Source organism: Dermacentor silvarum, chromosome 8 (assembly GCF_013339745.2).
Source record: "Dermacentor silvarum isolate Dsil-2018 chromosome 8, BIME_Dsil_1.4, whole genome shotgun sequence".
Taxonomy (NCBI): Eukaryota; Metazoa; Arthropoda; class Arachnida; order Ixodida; family Ixodidae; genus Dermacentor; species Dermacentor silvarum.
In genome coordinates, this window is record NC_051161.1 from 86,717,224 (window position 1) to 86,734,861 (window position 17,638).

Here is a 17,638-nt window from a genome sequence, read left to right on the forward strand (position 1 = left end):
TAAACGAGAGAAGAAGGGAAACCGAGGGGCTCTATTTTGTTAATCACGATCATATGAAGCCAAGGAAAGCGTTCGTGAAATTAGCTGTGGCTGAAACGGAAATGTACAAAATATTAAAGAAATGTGCTATATATACCAATCAATCAATCAGTCAATCAATCATTATTGGTGGTTAAATAACAGAGTACAATATAGGTAAATATGCAGAAGGAGGTCCCAAGGTTACGAACCGCAGGCAGGACCTCCTATAAAACTGGAGGTCCGCAGGCAGGACCTCCACTAGAAAACTGATAAAGCAAACATAAAATTTTAAAGAAATAATTCTAAATGCTACTAGTAACAAATCCAGCGTCAAATACTTCAATGATTGCCTAGAAATCATCATGAAACAGGCATACAGTAAATAAAGGAAGCGGACGCAACAGTTACACATTGAATAGAAACAGTTCTAGGTTTTTCCGAGATTCATAAACAAGCAATATTTCTTTCAGTGCAGATGTGAGTGAATTCCATAATGAAATGATTGAGAAAACAATACTCATTTTCCATAATTTTTATGTATTTTAGGCAGTAGAAGGTTATTATGAACCTCAAATGTAGTGCTGTTGGGATTAGATAACATGGCGGCAAAAAAAAAAAAATGTCCATTATGAGCATGCGATGAAAAAGGTTAAAAACGTTAAAAAGTAAAACAGACATCCTGTAAATATATAGTTCAGAGATAGGTAGTATCTTAAGGTGGACGAAAATATAATCCCATGGCGTCAGTCGAGTGGCGGAAGTACGCGTAGTAGGTCACTGTGATAGGAATAGACTCTTTGAATTGCGCGGCCGAATGTGCGTGACTGTTGTGGTGCACGATGGACGAGGAAGGGGAAGGGCCGGGGCCAGGCGCTGAAGGGATCATGTCACCAGACTAAGCTGCCGGGTCTGGGCTTTCGTCCCGAACGAGCCAAGCAGTGCGTCTACCCAAGGCCGGTGTTCCTGGGTGGGCTGGGAGAGCGGCCCGGGCTGTCCCTGTGCCTGGGCTGAGCCTGTGCCTGGTCTGAGCCTGTGCCTGGTCTGAGCCTTCGTGCCTCACGAGCCGAGCTGTCCATCTACCCTAGGCCGGTGTTCCTGGGTGAGCTGGGAAAACAGGTCTGGCGTCCCTGTGGGATAACAGGTGTCCCTTTGCCAGATCCGGCCTGCTCCACTGCTGTGTGGGCATATATGACGCCGGCGTGTTCCGGTGCAGCCGTGGTCGGCTGACGTCCCGACCCAGCTGTCATGCGAGTGGCTCGTCACGTGCTGGGCATCCGCCCCCACCTCCATCCCATGCGCCACCCGCTGCTAGATTCATCACTGCAACCCCTCGTGATGTGAGTGTGTGATACTGACACGCTATTAGACTTCATCCGACAGTGACGCTGTATGAAAGCGACAGACAACTAACAAGTGAATTGGGTGTGTGTTCTCGTGTACGTTGTCCTAGTCCCGTCCCCGGGTCATTAAAGACTCTCTGTGTTCATTGTGCCATCTTTGTGTGCTTGAGGCCTGGACCCACAACATCATCATCACAGTTACACGGCTTGCTCTTGCAGTATATTCAGAGGCCCAATGTGTACTCAATATAATTGCCCATGGTGTAATACAGTAACCTAGATGACTGTGTATGAATGCATAATACAGCGCTTTAAGAGTGTCTATACTAAAACACTTTCTTGATTTGGTCAATGCCCTAATTCAATAGGAAATCTTTTTACAAACGGAATTGATATGTTCGTGAAATTTCAAATGGGTGTCAACTATAACTCCTAAAGATAATATATGATCACTTAAATGAATAGCTACACAGTTGACATTGAGGCAGGGAATAGTTAGCAGATTTTCGGTTGGGTGTATGGAAAAGCATGAAACTAGTTTGGGACGGATTAATCAATAGTCTATTAGAGTTGCGCCACTCTTCGAGAAAGGTCAAGTCAGCTTGGAGGTTAGATACGAGAGTCGCAGAATGAGAATGATTAGAAAAGATAGTCGTGTCATCAGCGTAAACATAAAGAAAAGTTAAGGGAAATGGGGTAAGTCAATATTATATATCTAAAATAATAAGAAACCTGAAATCGAACCTTGTGGAACTAAATCGAACCTTATAAGGGGTAGGACTTGATGTACGGTATAGCTATTGATAGAGACGGCATGAAACCTACATATATAGAACTTTTTGAGTTTGCAGCAATTTAACGGTATGTCGGTGTTTTATAAAATTACTCCCCACGCAGAACCAAGTTCCTATTTCCTAAATTTATGACTGAACTTCCGGTTACGAAGTGGTCAAGAGAAATGACGGGATTCAGACCCAGACAGACACCTGGACATCACTTAGGAGGGACAGCAACTATTGATCCAGCCAGCGCCCTTGGCCGCTGTCCTTGATCCGCGAGCCTTCGTCTTCCTCATTTCCAACAACTAGCAGAGCAGATTGCAAGACGGACGATTAAGATGTTCTTGAATTTCTGTTTATTAGGGTCTGTTTCATGACGTTTGAATAAAGGGAAATCCTGAGAAACCCACATTACAATATTCCAGCGCGCTCATGGTGATCGAAATGTTCTCAAACCTGTAATGCATCAACAAATTAGGCGATTGGCATGATAACGTCACCGCTGCCAAAATCCCAGGCATAAAATTTGGCTTCGCAATTCTTTTCTCAGTGGTCACTGATGTTGCGGAACTGATAATATGCGCCGAAAACTGGCGCTCCATGCTAATCCAGACATCCCCCCCCCCCCCCCCCCCCCCCACCTGTCAACTCCCCTCCACCAGCCTTCACCCGCTATTTCATGCCACACAAAATATTCGTGCAGCAAATAAAGGTTTCGGTAGGTAGAAGAAGCTCTACGCTAAAAATTAATGAAAAGTACATGCTTCGTAAGGTTTTTACGCCCCTTAAGTCATTATAACATAATCAGAGAGATCATTAAGCACAAATGTTAAACATGTAGGCTGTTTATCATTTGTGCTTAATGATCTCTCTGATTATGTTATAATGACTTAAGGGGCGTAAAAACTAACTAACTAACTAACATTCTTCTAACTAGAGGTGCTTGCGTTGCATCTGCAACGAATGAAAAAAAAAACTGCTGTTAACAGCAAACTAATTGGGTCCTCGAGTGCGCGGACAGCACCGTGTCGTACATTAAGAAGGTTTAACGCGGGCATCGGCGCTTGTCAGAGAACGGCTGACGCTAATTGGACATTCACTTACGCCAATTAGACACGCCATCATGTCAGAGTGAGTGAAAGTATCCTTCAAAGCCTACGTTGTATGAAACCACGGCCCGAATAGCTCCAGGTGGCATTGCTGGCCTGAAATAATTCCCATTACATTAAAGCTTCTACACGTTTCAGTATTCGTTTTCTACGATCGGCAGTGGAGGCATAGGGGCTTCGAATTGCACTGTTCCGCGTAACGCTATGAAGATGACACCAAGCCGCGGCAATCACTGCGAAAATGTTCACCCGCCGAAATTCGTGTTCATGGTAACAGAAGTAACACCAAAATTATTGCAAGGCCCTCCACTACGACGTCCGCGTCATAGCAGCAGTGTACCTTTACGACGATGCAAAGAAAATTCTGTGCAGTCAGTGAATGAATATATATATATATATATATATATATATATATATATATATATATATATATATATATATATATATATATATATATATATATCTCCTTGATAATTTGCTGCGTTGTTGGTGAGCTGCTCCAGATAGATAAAATGCGCCTGGCCAGAATATGCTGAAGAATATGCAGAAAGGGCGAAGCGGTGGAAGTCGCAGCTAGAGCAACATTACGGCCCGTAATACTCGTAGTGTTGCGAGGACTATAAACCGCAGAAAGCGTTGGAAAGAGCGGGAATTCGGCATCCGCTGCGTTTACTCCCTGAAGTAAGGCTCTGGAGCACCGCCGGTGTAGCCTCTATTTCTCTCTTGTACGGCATGACGCTACAATTCAGCTCCCGTTCTCTCATTTCTTAAACACCTTTCTTCCCCTCACTTGCTTTATGCCCCCAAGAGGCACACAGAGTTACTTTCTTTCTCTGACTACGTTTGTACGCTGTACTACATGTATTACGAACTATGTACTATATTTTAACCTCGTCCCATTAAGTTCACTTGTTAAGTATATGTTTAAACGTCAATTATGGCTCATATTTCTTGCTAAATGTACTGCTGCCACTTGGCCGGTTTTCGAGCGACACAGCGGTCTTTCACGATACCGGTTGCCGGTTCGACCACCACATCGGCACCTTATGTGCCGGCTTCCGGTTCTCCCTAATTCGGCACATTATAAGCTGCACAACAGTCGCTCTGCCGGGCGTTCATATAAAGCACATCCATTAATAATTCCTGAAATGTTCCTGAATTCCCTAGAGCATCATGTACATGTTGTCATCTAGACTGCCACGTATTGGGGTGTTGTTCGTAGGCAATAAATGTGTCTTACTAAAAGTTATTTGCAGCAACAGAACGTTGGGGCTTTAAAGGTGTACCAATTATTACAATGTATATGAAGCCTGCCAATAAATTTCACTTAAGCGATATTTGTCTACTCGGCGTATCGTCCCTTTAGTTTTGTTTGTATTTTTACAAACAGTACGTTTTACAATCCCCTCTGCCTTCGTCATGCCAGTTTTCTTTTTTTTCTTTTTTTTTCTCGGCAAAAGTGGTAACCCTTAAGTTCTATGCATCATAAACGTTTCGTATTGTCTCGTTTAAGGAAACTTAACTGCGAAGACTGTTTACAGATTATATTTAAAAGAAGTGCACTGCGCAGAGCAATACGGAGTACTTCTCGCGCTAGTGCTCTTCGTCGACTTCACGCCAAAAGGGGTCATGGATTTCAGCTGTCCCGTAGCAATAATAATATCGTGTTTGTGTTCTAACACCATTAACTATAAGTCAGTTTACTCGAAGTTCTATGTAATGTTTATATTTTCTCATCGTATTAGTGTGTGTATGCTCATTTCCTATATTGTGCATCTAAATGGACCCGAACTTGCCTCCGGCAAGGATGTTAATTGTGAATAAAAAGCGTTCAACCAAATATCCTCATGTTCTTGATCTATACACAGTCAAATGAACGCATAACAACCCCCGCTGCAAGAACTCTTACGTCTCAGAATTCGGACAGCTTGCCTGCGAGGGTCCGGCCTCAAGCACGACTTTTGAATCTTGCGGAAACTGGAAAACCCGTCCACTTCTTTTTCGAGCGATGGGACATGAGAAATCTTGGTAACCGCTTCAGAGCGCAGGAAAACACACTAACATATCTGCACGCACTCACACAAACTCCCAGGTAAGTCCCTTCTTTATGTGTGTTGTCCCAGCTACAAGTTCTTCTATAGGACATGCGAAAGGCTGTGACAAACTTCGGTGCTATTCGACTGCCATGGGCGGTGTGTCTTGAGTGGGACCGAGCTCTTGGCGCTCCCCTTGACCTTTCGAAGAGTTCTCACCTTATAGGCTGTGTTGAACGGACTTCATTATTTTCACTGTTTCGTACACAAATAATGTATAACCCAAGGATTTAAGTGGCCTAAGTCTGTATTGCACATTCCCGTTTTCTACGTTTCAGTCTTTCAGGAATGCACTCTGCCCCGTACACTCTTTTCCGCTAAATTCTTTCCATTACCGTGCCAGTTAAACTATGCGGCGTGTATTTTGAAACGCTCTTTATATAATATAGTAAAGAAGCCTCACACAGGAAAGCGTCTTTTGAATGTATTTTAGGATGCTCTTCACTAAGGGCTGATCAGTGAAGGCTTCTTAGGAGCACCTAACAATTAAGGTGGCACCTTAGCTACGTGGGGACAGGCTCATCTAACTTAGGTTGCCCTTCCCGGCTTTGCCAAGCGCGCGCTACGCTAGTTGCTATGCCCGACACACTAGCATCGGGAGACGTGTATCAGTTTTGGCATCGCTTTTTGCCTCCGCTGTCACCGAAAGATAGTTGCGCGCTTTGTCGCAAGGTGGATAATTGGAAGATATTGCGACGTTTATCTATACAGCCACCGAGCTTGATTACGCGGATATTCCCAAGTAACAAGTTCTCATCTCCGAACGCATTAGCGACACATTAAACACTTTGGAAATCTGGGAAGACGAAGGTCTCCTGGCGACGGTGCCATTTGTCGAAGCAGTGGGTACTAGTCACATTGGTGGAGCTGAGAAAAAAAATACGAATGCCGACAACATAGGCTTATCGAGCACGTGTCGACTCCGCATTGTTTATGCGCGAACCGACACATTGGGCGCAGGTGAAAGATGCACAAAATGCACTTCTCTCCAGTTAGGGACAGCGCCCTATTGTGTATACTTCAAATCAACCTTATTAGAACTTCCAAACTGATTCGACAGCCTCGGCCAGCCGGCTCTGCTGCTTCTTGCTACGAGAGTGCAAATGTTGCCACAGAGCGTCCCTGGGCTGATGTATGTGGGCGAAGTAGTGGTACTAGCGGACAGTGCAGGGGATTTACAGGCAATTCAGAATACGTGTGGCAATTAAGGGACATATTTATGGCTTAATTTAAAAACACAGAAGTCGGGAATTATTTTCTTTCCTGCAGACACGAGTAACGACGTGGCATCAATTAAACAGTAAGCCATACAGATATTCAAGAAGTACAAATACCTGGGCGTACGCATAAACAAAGAAAATATCTACTGAAACACCAACTAGGGTAATCTAAGGATGAAGGGGAACCGTACTTCAACAGTACTGAAACATAGAACACATTCGTTCTACAATAAATAACCGGTGTTGCTAGGAACTTATAAAGGAGTAATGGTACCAGCGCTATCCTTAGAAAATGAAATTCTGTGTTTAGTATCAGCGATATTATCGGGGATAGAGGTTAACAAAAGGCCGGTAGGCCGATTGGCATTGGGGTTCCGCGGTAAAAGCACAAATCAGGCAGTGCAGTGTGAAATGTGTTGGGCTTTTTCTGCGTGCAGTCAGAGAAGCGCAGAGAAAAATTAGTTTTCAGTAAAGATTCAGAAACATGCATGAAAACAAATGGGTGGCTAAAGCGCACATACATTCGCACCTCAAAGTCTGGATACAGAATTGAGCAAGAGGCCGAGAAAGTTGGCGACTACTTTCCAGGAGTCATCAAACTTGACTCCTGATGTAACCAGGAGTCATCCTGATGACCAGGACTCATCAAAAAAGAAGTTAGAGAAACATAGACAGTTAATAATATGAAAGCATGGAAACAAAAATACCATGGAGATTCGCAACAATGGCAAGAACGAAATTAGAAAGGAAAATGTGTACGATAACACAAAGGGCAGTGCCGTGCTTTGTGAGGCCCGGACTTTCTGCCTGATTACAAAACATACTGAATCAAAACTTGCAACAGAATGAGGCATGGGTGTGCCGCAGCAAAATTGCGGACACGTCTAAACACATCCTAATGAAGTGCGGAGGTATTCACCCAGCAAGGCCCGTAGGTGACATCCCTCTTCCAGAAGCTCTAGGATTCAAATCGGGTGGAATCATTAACCGGTTAGCGGTCGAGGTAAGCTAGAGAATTTTGGAGTATTGGTGGAAAGAAAGTAGGCAAGAGATCGAATAAACTGGAGTCGTTGCAGGCATAGATAACCGTACAACATAGATATACAGGCTTTAACGAAGAAGGAAAAGATGAAGGAGAGATAGGCGAAATTCTAGAAATTGATAGACATATGTCAAGACCTGATGAGATGAAGCAGGCTAGGTGACTAATTATCGCCACCTCGATTCAAAGGGCATGCCAATAAAAAGTAATAATAACAATCATCATGAGCACCGCTTTCGTAGGAAAATTCGTCTCGGTGGTTGCAATGGCCCTCCATCGACGGTTTGTTTACACTGCGGCTATGTACTCTCTCTCTCTCTCTCTCGCGTTGCTCGTGGTGCTCGCGCTGTAGATATAACGGCTGCACGTAGACTGGTTGGGAATCAGCAATATGTCGACTGCAGTGGCGTTTTGCAGAAACCGTACGACGCAGAATACGTTATTCGCGGCGGCAACATCTAGCAAACCGAGTGCCTGCGGTACCTCCCGTTTACGGCGGCGAACATAGGACGCCGTAAGAAACACCCAGTTGTTTCTTACGGCGTCTTATGTTCGCCGTAAATTTGCAGCAGGCCTTCTGCAACATCGAGCTTGAGATATACGCCAATTAGATGCAACCGAAAGCCCCGGGCGTCTCGTTTGCCATGGTAAGGGCATTCCGAACATGAGCAACACATTCATGATTAGAATTCTTGAGATCAAATTGGAGCTGCCGGTAAAGGCTTCGAACGCGGCTTCGTGCCAGACATCACCTGACACTTTTGAAAACTGAGCATGTCAGTACAAACATCTTAGGCCTCACTCTTAGGGCCCATTCGCACTTGCGACTAGGCGAGGTCGCGCGACCAATTGCGACTGGCGACCAGGAAGCTACTCTAGACGAACGATGTTCACACTGACAAAATGCGACCGACGAGTCGCTAAACCGAAATGTCTCGCGATATGCCGTTCACGTCTGCTTGAAATGTCATCGCCGCGTAAAATAGGCGTCAGCGTATACGGACGTCGTGTTCGTTCGCATCTGATTGGTTCAGCTATTCTTCGACTGCGGTCGCGCGACTGAAAACTCGAGCAGTGAGCGACTGGCCCGAAACGGTCGCATTTCGAGAAAAGCGACCATTTGCGACTACTTGCGACTGGTCACTTCGCGACTAACTTGGTCGCGCGACCTCGCCTAGTCGCAACTGTGAATGGGCCCTTATGCCATAACCTTAGGCCGCCTTCAGGTAGCGAGGAGTTTTTTGCATTTCGTGTTTCACTCTCTTATTGTTTTTCGTTTATGTTTTTCCCAGTGAGAGGAAGAGTGACGGCTGCATCAAGAGGAGGACGCCTTAAGGAGTGAGAAAAAAGGCCGCTCCTCTATCTCTGTTCTTTTTTCTGTTTCCTTCTATCTTCAGGCGGAAAATATCGGTGTCGCCTTAATGCGTAAAGACGCAGATTGTTAGGTAGCATCCTTTTACATTTTTCTAACGTTATTTTGAATCCTAAACGAGTACACCAACGTGTCTTCGAAATTTCACAACATAATCTTCTAATTCTGCTTCGGGAAGTGTTGTCCTCAAAGTTTTCATTGTCATCCTTGCTATCCCTATCTTCGGACTTCATGACCGAGTGTTTCGCTCGGTCATCTCAGGTGGCAGTAGGTTTTTTTTTTTTTTTCGAAGGCATGTGAACATTCTGTTTTTATCATCATCACCATATGTTTCCCAGAACATGTGGGAGATTGTGAATGACAGCGGCTACTACTCTGACTCCACACTAGCGAAAATAGGATGCTAGTATTTTTCAAGCAAGGGTAAAAGAAAGACATATTCACATATTCACAACCACAAATGCGCAAAAATTAAAAAGAAAATAATCTGGACAGTTCGAATCGCTTGTAGCGGAGCGGACGAAATAAAGGCGGCAATGATGTCTCCGAGGTGAAAGCTAATTGCTATTTAGCATTCCTCATACCTGCTCGGGAAAATTCCTCGCTTTCTTTTATAATAGGCTTGAACACAATGATTCGCTTTCGTGATATTCGGTGACTAGTAATACAAATCTAACTTCTTCACGTGACAACGAGTGTAGCGGGCACCACCATGGCACCAACATCTCCTTTCTGAGTCACTTGAAAAAAAATTGTAAGGACGCATTTATAATGTGACATGTTCAGGGTCAGAATCCAGTTGAGTTTAATAATATACAAAATATCTTCAGTATATAAAAAACTTCCTTGGAAGTCTGAGCTTTAGTGCGAAATGTCTGCCTTTGCAAGTGCCTCGGTCCTAATCATTGCTATACAAGGCACATACAGATGAAATAAAGCAGTTTGAAGACAGAAAACAGCGGGTGTACAAAGAGATCCATCGTAGGGGAATCTGTTCGATTGGTGTATATTTAAAAACCTACAAACACACACACGCCCGTACGTGCGACAAAAGCCGGCGACAAAGGGTGTCAACATTTCCAGTACATAAAATAAATGAATTACTTTAACTTAAAATCCTGACAATCATACTATGCAGAGCCGCGAGCTGCAGCGTCCCAAAAAGCCGACTGCGCAGCTTATGGATGAGGAATTCCTCGCCAATTATCAGCTTCATGAGGCGCAGTGCAAGCCATGTGCCGACCAGACTCAATGTAGGCGACTCCGTAATGGTGACCGAAACACAGGAATAGAACAGCCAGGACTTTAGGCGAAGGCAGTGCACAGACATAAGCGCATACAACTCCTACTTTCACAGGACTCGCAACTGATTAATTATGAAGGCGAGGTGGAGAACGAACTTCGCCCACACGGACAGACGGAACGAAGGAACAGAACCGTTGTGAGTATAGCTTCAACAACGCATTCATCGCGACGCTGCTCCGCCGTGACTCGGCGGTGATGGTGGTGGTGAATTCCTTACTTCGCCCGAAAAGAGGGGACCAGTCCAAGGACGGGTTGCGCTGGCTTAGAGGAGGTCGGCGGGGATCCCTTGGTATTAGGCTGCCTCCACCGCACGCTGAATGAGCCGGCGTTCATCTGCTGGCTCGGAGGTACGTAGGAGGCACTCCCACGACTCTGTGGTATTTGTGTTGTCTGTGTTGTAATGCGTTCAAGTCCACGCCATGTATATGAGAGTGGCCGGAGCTGAGCAGTGTTTGTACCTAGGCGTTATTTGTTGCGGAAATATTTTACTGTATAAGAGGGGGTGTGGGAGCTGCCAGTTTGTAGTTTGCGCCATTGGATGGCCTCGCGCCTTGTTAGATCACGGTGTGCGGGAGGATATATGCATCTTCCGAGTCGGTATAGTACTGGAGGATGTCCGGCGGCTAATCGCTTACGTTAAACCAGTGTCGTTCCGCTGCGCAGGAACGACATTGAGAGATTAACCTTAGGCGCTGAGCATTCTAGTTAGCGTAAAGCTGGAGCGAAATTATGTATCATGGGTTCCTGTATACCAGACGCGAGACTTAGTGTAATATTATGGCACACCTCTCCAGTTAGACGGAGTTGGAGCTAAAACCGAGGTGCTATACCTGACATGGGCTGACGGGCGAATGGGTCCTTGTGAGATATGAACTCTGCCTTTGAATGAAAATTTTTAACAGGCGAAAAAATGTCGCTTGAGTTCCGCACCAAATTAGCCCTGCGCTTCATACATACGTGACTTCGGAACGGTTCTACTGGCCTGAGCTCGGGCAAGTTCTCCCCCTTTTCTCTCACTACTACTTACTCTGTGTACTTAAACTCTGCGTTTGCGCAGAATAATCAGTTTTCTTTCTTCTTTCTTTCACTTTTTTCATCCCTTATACTCCTTTCCCTGTGAGGAGTGAACGAGACAGAGAGGAGGAGGAAGGAAGAAAGAGACGCGCACGTCAAGCGTCAATCAAATGTCTTATTTTCCTCACTGGCATTATTAACCGACATTAGCGCGCAGTTACTGCACACATCACTTAGTGACGGAGGACACAATAATTGTGTTCAATCCTGAATGCGTAAATTGTGCCTACAGCGCACTCTAGTTTTCAGCATCATGAATCACCGTAGCCTCTCGTAGCATGGTAGAGGCTGGTCATACTAGCAGGTTAATGTAGTAACTCAAGAAATCACTTTCAGTTTGAAGAGCGGACTTTAAATGGACACTAAAGGAACATATTCAACCGAGTTAGATAGATAGATTATTACTGCAATCGAAATTATGTGGACACTCCAAGTGGATTTCTGCCGTCGGCGTCGCCATCGCCGTGAGGTTCCGTATGAAGTCCAACGGCGATGAAATCATCGCCGCGCACCGTATGCTGTATGTGCGATTGAAAGCGCGCGAGGAACGCGCGCTTTCACGGGGAGCATAGAGTTTCTCATTATATTACCTAGAGAGAAAACTGGCGCGGCTGCGCTGTAGTATCCATGGGAATGCCGGTATATTGTGACTTCGGATTGGCATCGTTCTTGCAGAGCCAGAACGCCTTGAAGACGCGCCTGGCTAGCACCGTTCGTTCTGTCACAATGATTCATTTCCTGCTAAAACAGCACGCAAAAAACTGCTTTAGCTTTATTATTAGAAAAACCATGTTTTGTTCAATTTTGAGGACTTACCATTGGATGCACAATTACATGAAACGTAAAAAGTATCAGCTGGCGGCTAAAGTTGGAGGGCAGACGACAAGATTCTCACTCGCTTTGGAACAACTTGTCGACTGTTCTTGCTTTTCTTCGCTTGATTCTGCATTGTGGGTGAGTAAACTTTCTTGAGAGATGTAATATGGGTCAATGAAAGCCTTTTATGTAGATTTTACTTTAATAAAGCATTATTTGTGGAGCCATATCCACGTTTTAGACGAAGCCTCGTTCAGCACCAGCCAACACAAGCCTCGCAGACACATATCCCGTCATTCCCATGAGGGCACGGCACCCTTTAAGAAACTCGCATGGACGGTGGCGCCAGTTTACCCTCTAGGTGTTATAGTGAGAAATTCTATGACGGGGAGGGAACGCACGGCGGAGAGCAAACCCGACTTCTTCAGTCACGCGAAAGACCATGAGGGGACGGGAGGGAGTGAGGGGAGGTGACGTTTAGCTGCGGCACCTAATGCGTATTTATATAAAAACGTTGTGAGGCGAGAAGGCGGTAAAGACTTCCGACGCTGCTCGACGAGTGTCCCGTTCTAACCTCGTCGAAAACATCTGAGCCGCCACCAGAGGCACCGGCAACAGTCACCAATGCCGCGCGCGTTCGGTGCGAACGCGGGCAAAACACCGCGGCGTCGACAACAGTTCTACGCGTTGATGGTGCTCCTAGATATCGAATTTTATACAGCTGATAAAACTGCTATCCTTACTTCGAATAGCTCTCTCTTAATTTGCTATCGCAATTGATGCTTCGCCTTTTGGGTGAAACTGCGAAATTTTTCGTCGAGTAGTCTCTTATCGTCTTCGTTGGGCAAATATTCCATTTGTTGCACAAAAAATTGAAACTGATGGTCGCGCAGCTGGTCCTCAATTGGCATCGCCCGCGTCAAACGGACGAGCTGAAATAATCCCCACATGACCGTCATCGTGACCACCACGATAATACCCACGTGACCATCATGACCGCTCTCTGTGATCAGCCAGTGTTAAGGTGACTTGAGTGGTACCATAGTCTTAAACTGGTGGTACCCCCCTGATTTTCCATTATCGGCATGTTCTCGCTTACAAAAGCTGTGTTTTGCCTACGAATCACAAATATTCGCTATAACAGAAGCTTAGTCTTTCAATCCAGCTGAATTTATTATTTTTGAGTTAGTATCACTTTAACTTTAATACTGAGGGTGAGTTGAGGCCTATGGAAGCTGCTAAAAGTTAAAGTCAAGTCTCCCGAAGGCACCTGAACCTGAACCTCATGGGGTGAAGTTGAGATTGAGTGAGGCGTCGGAATGTGGTTGAAGGTTGAGGTTACTTTGAGGCATCTGAAGTCGTTTGCCCACCTCTGGTCTGAGCGCTGCTAGTGCAAGTTTGCAATTATCAAGTATCCTTGTCCAAAAAAAAAATGATTGCTTAAATAACAAACTTGCTTTCTACGGGTAACAGCTTTTACATTTTATTTTAAATGCAACAAACCTCGTGAAATTTCATGCAGTTGATACCAAGCAAAACAATTTTCTTGTACCCATGTATTTAGATTGGATGTCCTTCCTCCTAAACAAACAGCGGCCAAGAGATATTGTGGCCGATTATGTTATAGATGTAAAATCCTGGCCGCAGACCTCGATGCAAATCAGCATCGTCTCGTCTTCTTCCTTTTCTGCAATGTTCCGCATCGGTGAATCCCCATGTCCAGCTTGCCCATAAAAGCTTACTGCGCTTCCCGAAAAAGCGAGTGTGTTTCTGCGTTGCCTGGTCGGTGAGAAATAAATAGGACTGGCTAGGCAACCCTGATCAACTACGTTTCCCCGCCACTGTCCTGACGAATGTCAGCATTCTGTTTTAATTCAATGGCGCAACGCTTGCTTCCAACCTAGTCGCAAATGTGCCCCCCCACCCACCCTTCTTTTTATAGTGCGCTGGTGCAACTATACAGGGTGCTTCAGCTTAGCCGGGCGAAGCATTACAAAGTCGATGTGTGAGCTACGAGAACACAACCAACTTATTATTCTACGCTGACCTGTTGAGCAACTAAAACAAGTATTTTGTTGCTATGAGCCTAGGTAATAATAAGCAATAAATAATTATTGCTAAACATGATAGAAAATTAGAAGCCACAACGTAGACACGATGGCTGCGCCATCTGTAGTGTTTCTCCCCTCCCCCCAACATTCTCGACCAGAACCGACTTCTCGAATACTTGGTGGGTTTATTGCACTTTACTGGCAATGTACCCACTATATACCGAAAACGAATTTCTGGGCCGCGCATAGGGCGAGCAGACAAGTGGCAGCGATAATGCACGCTCGAATATGGAAGAGCCCTTGAAACATTGCGAAAGATAATAAGACAAACCCTGGAGCGAACAACTTTTCCAAGCGAGGTTTTTGGCAAAACCCAGGAATCTACATCAGGTTTCACACATCGACGTGCCAAGAACCAACAGCCTTGATTCACCGTGCTCGCGCATACATATACGTATTATCCAGTTCACCGGAAAACCCCTTTCGACGGTAGAACGGATAGTTATATTGCTCGCCGATTAAACCGATGTTCGCGAGTGTAACAGAAAAAGCAAGATAGGGTCAGCAAGGAAACACAGGCGCCGAGAGACATGGAGGTAAGCAGAACGCAAGAAGCGCTGAAATAAATAAATGAGTAGATAAAAGTTATAGTGCGCGACAAAAACCAGCAGTCAAACATATAAAACCGGTAGTCAAGGCAAGGGAAACTGGTCCATCACTGATGCAGTAATGTTTCTGCGGACAGATAGGGGGACCGCCCTCACCCAGCAGCAGTATTATATAAAGAGTGACCGTTCTTTCTTCCTATTTTCTTTTTTCGAGTGCTTTCTCATTTGGTTAACTAAAAACATCGCCTTCTCCATAATTGCACTGGCTGACTAATTTTACGCTTTTCTTTGCCAACGGCTTCACGTTTAATTTCGCTGTTACTCTTCTTGAACATACAGGTGTTCACTTGCGAATTCATCTTCACTGTATTCGGTTAGCGAACAAGATAAGAAACTAATGGTATTCTGCAAATTGCCAGTCATGGAATGGCCACAGTGATACTGGTACAGGCGTGCTCGGGACGTGCTCCTCAAGTACAACCACACAAATACGAATGAAATAGCGGCGAAACCATAAATACTGCAGCTATATTGCCCGACGAGTAATTGCTACCGGAACTTCAAACAACAACGTGCGCGAACTTGGGTCGCCACTGACCGCGATGTCGGAGAATACATTCCAATTAAACCGGAATAGCGAGCTCGTTTGATAGAAACAGCTCGGGCCCATTTCGAAAGCAACTGCGCAGGAAGGTTCCTTGGCAATTACTCGAGTCCAGAGTAATATGAAAATGACAGCAGTGAAATGGGGCAATTTCTCCACCACTCCACGCTGCGCAGAAGTTTCCCATTTCCCAATAATAAGAATACTAGCTGTGTGTCCGTGTGTGTTTGTCCGCGTACTAAACGTTTGTCGCTCGTTGAAACTAGTTCTCGAGAAGCATCGAAGGATGAACGCACCATTTCGGAACGTTAACATACGATCGTAAAACGCCGAATGAATGCAATCAGCGCATAACTACGCCAAACTTTAAGGAACAGAGGACGGCCGACTCAAATAGCGTGATAGGCCATCCCATAATCAGTGATGGTGATTTTAGTTCCCTAAGCAAAAATGAAATAAAAAATAAATCGCCGGCCCTTCCATTTCGTGAAGATGGTTAACCAGTGAATCTGAACCGTGCGTCCCCGGTGTTCATCACTGGGTTAATCCCGAGGGTTCATTAAAGTATTTCTTAATTATGAGGTTACACACAAGTTCACCTACGATGGAAAGAACGACGTCACTGACGGCATGCCCGCAGTCCGCCCATTGCCGCTTGCCATTCTTCGAAATTAAATTGCTTCAAAATTAAATCTGTCAATTACTTACGACAATCGATGGCTCATACACCCTTAAACAATGGCTCATACCCCCGTAAACGAGGCCTCCCTATTACGACGACAGAGGAGAAATGAAATTCGACGCTGGAATAATGATGATGATGTTGATGATGATGCCTCAACACTTGGCACAACCCACTGAGGGGGATAGGCCACGAACCGGGTGGAATAATGACCGGCAACGGAGCCAGCTGTGGAAGAAGACGACGACAACGAACGCGGGAGCAGTGGCACGAGCGCGTGCCGAGCACGAGCGCAACCCGAGGGGCGCCAACGAGGCAGCTGCGGAAGAAGACGACGACGCTTGAGCCATTGCTGAAAGGAAGGAAGGAATGAAGACGGAAAGGCAGGGAGGTTAACCATTTCAGCACAGCCGGTTTGCCATCCTACACATGGGAGCGGGATGAGGGGGAATGAAAGATGGGGAGGAGAGAGAGCGAGAGCACATAGCACAGCGCACACATCGTCAGTCACAGTCCGTCACTCTTGCATGGTACGTGACATCACTGTCACAGCCGCTTGTCCAAGCCCGTTTCTTTTAAAAACCAAAGTAGTCCCTTCGTCGTCTAGCCATATACGATTTCGCCCAGACATATTGAGCTTCGCTTTAAAAATTGACAACCGTTTCATCGAAAAGTTAAATCTGAGGAACTTTTTCCATACAATAGAACCGCTTATCTGTGCACCTTATAGCTGCAGTACTTTTCTATAATTCCATATTGCAAGGTCACCGTTTTAAGCCTGCTGTATTAGGGAGTACATGTAAAGAAGATAAAGAACACTATATAAGGTAAAAAAAAAAGAGCGAGAATAGAGGGCTGTAATAAGGAAAGTCTTCCGAACAACGTGCCCGAGTTCACTGCAATACCAAATTAACTGGGAAGAATCGCTAGGTGAACTAAAAAATAACGCAGCGCGAATGGAAAGACGTCGGCAAGGGAGTATGTTCGTTAGGGCACTGTTAATTAGGCACCCGACGATGGTGGGTAGTGGCGCGTTTTCGCACTGCTGAGCGTCACAAACACGGAAATAGCACCGTTAGGCAACGTAAGAACATCTTACTACAGGACTTGACACGTTTATGAGAACCAAGGCTTCCTTTGCTGCATTGACTGCTTAGTCAGCTTTTACGGCGACCAGTAGTGAATAAGCCGATTGCGCTGGTCAAGCACCTATTAAGGCATGCATGGCACCTTGTGTTGTAAATAAAGTTAACCTATAGCTGGCATGGGATCTAATCAATGATTGTGCGCTTTCAAGCCAATATATACCAGCCGCTAAACTCCACGGTTGCTTTCGTTATGCGTGGTTTTTAATGTAGTTGACAAAATGTTTAGAGCTCAGAGGCCCTAAAAAATTTGCCGATTTCGTTATCTGGAACTGCCCGCTAAATTGACCAAGTAACCGACATAGTAGCAAGTTTCAATAGCCTGAAAATATGTTGGGCCCCTTAGTTGGCAATAATTTTTGGCAGAAAATTTTTCA

At 45.2% G+C, this 17,638-nt stretch overlaps 1 protein-coding gene across 3 annotated transcripts in view; it reads right to left on the minus strand.

The window, feature by feature from the left end:
• The window catches only part of LOC119461538 (neuropeptide CCHamide-1 receptor), a 364,658-nt gene that overhangs the window by 4,114 nt on the left and 342,906 nt on the right, over positions 1-17,638 (minus strand). The window lies entirely within an intron of this gene.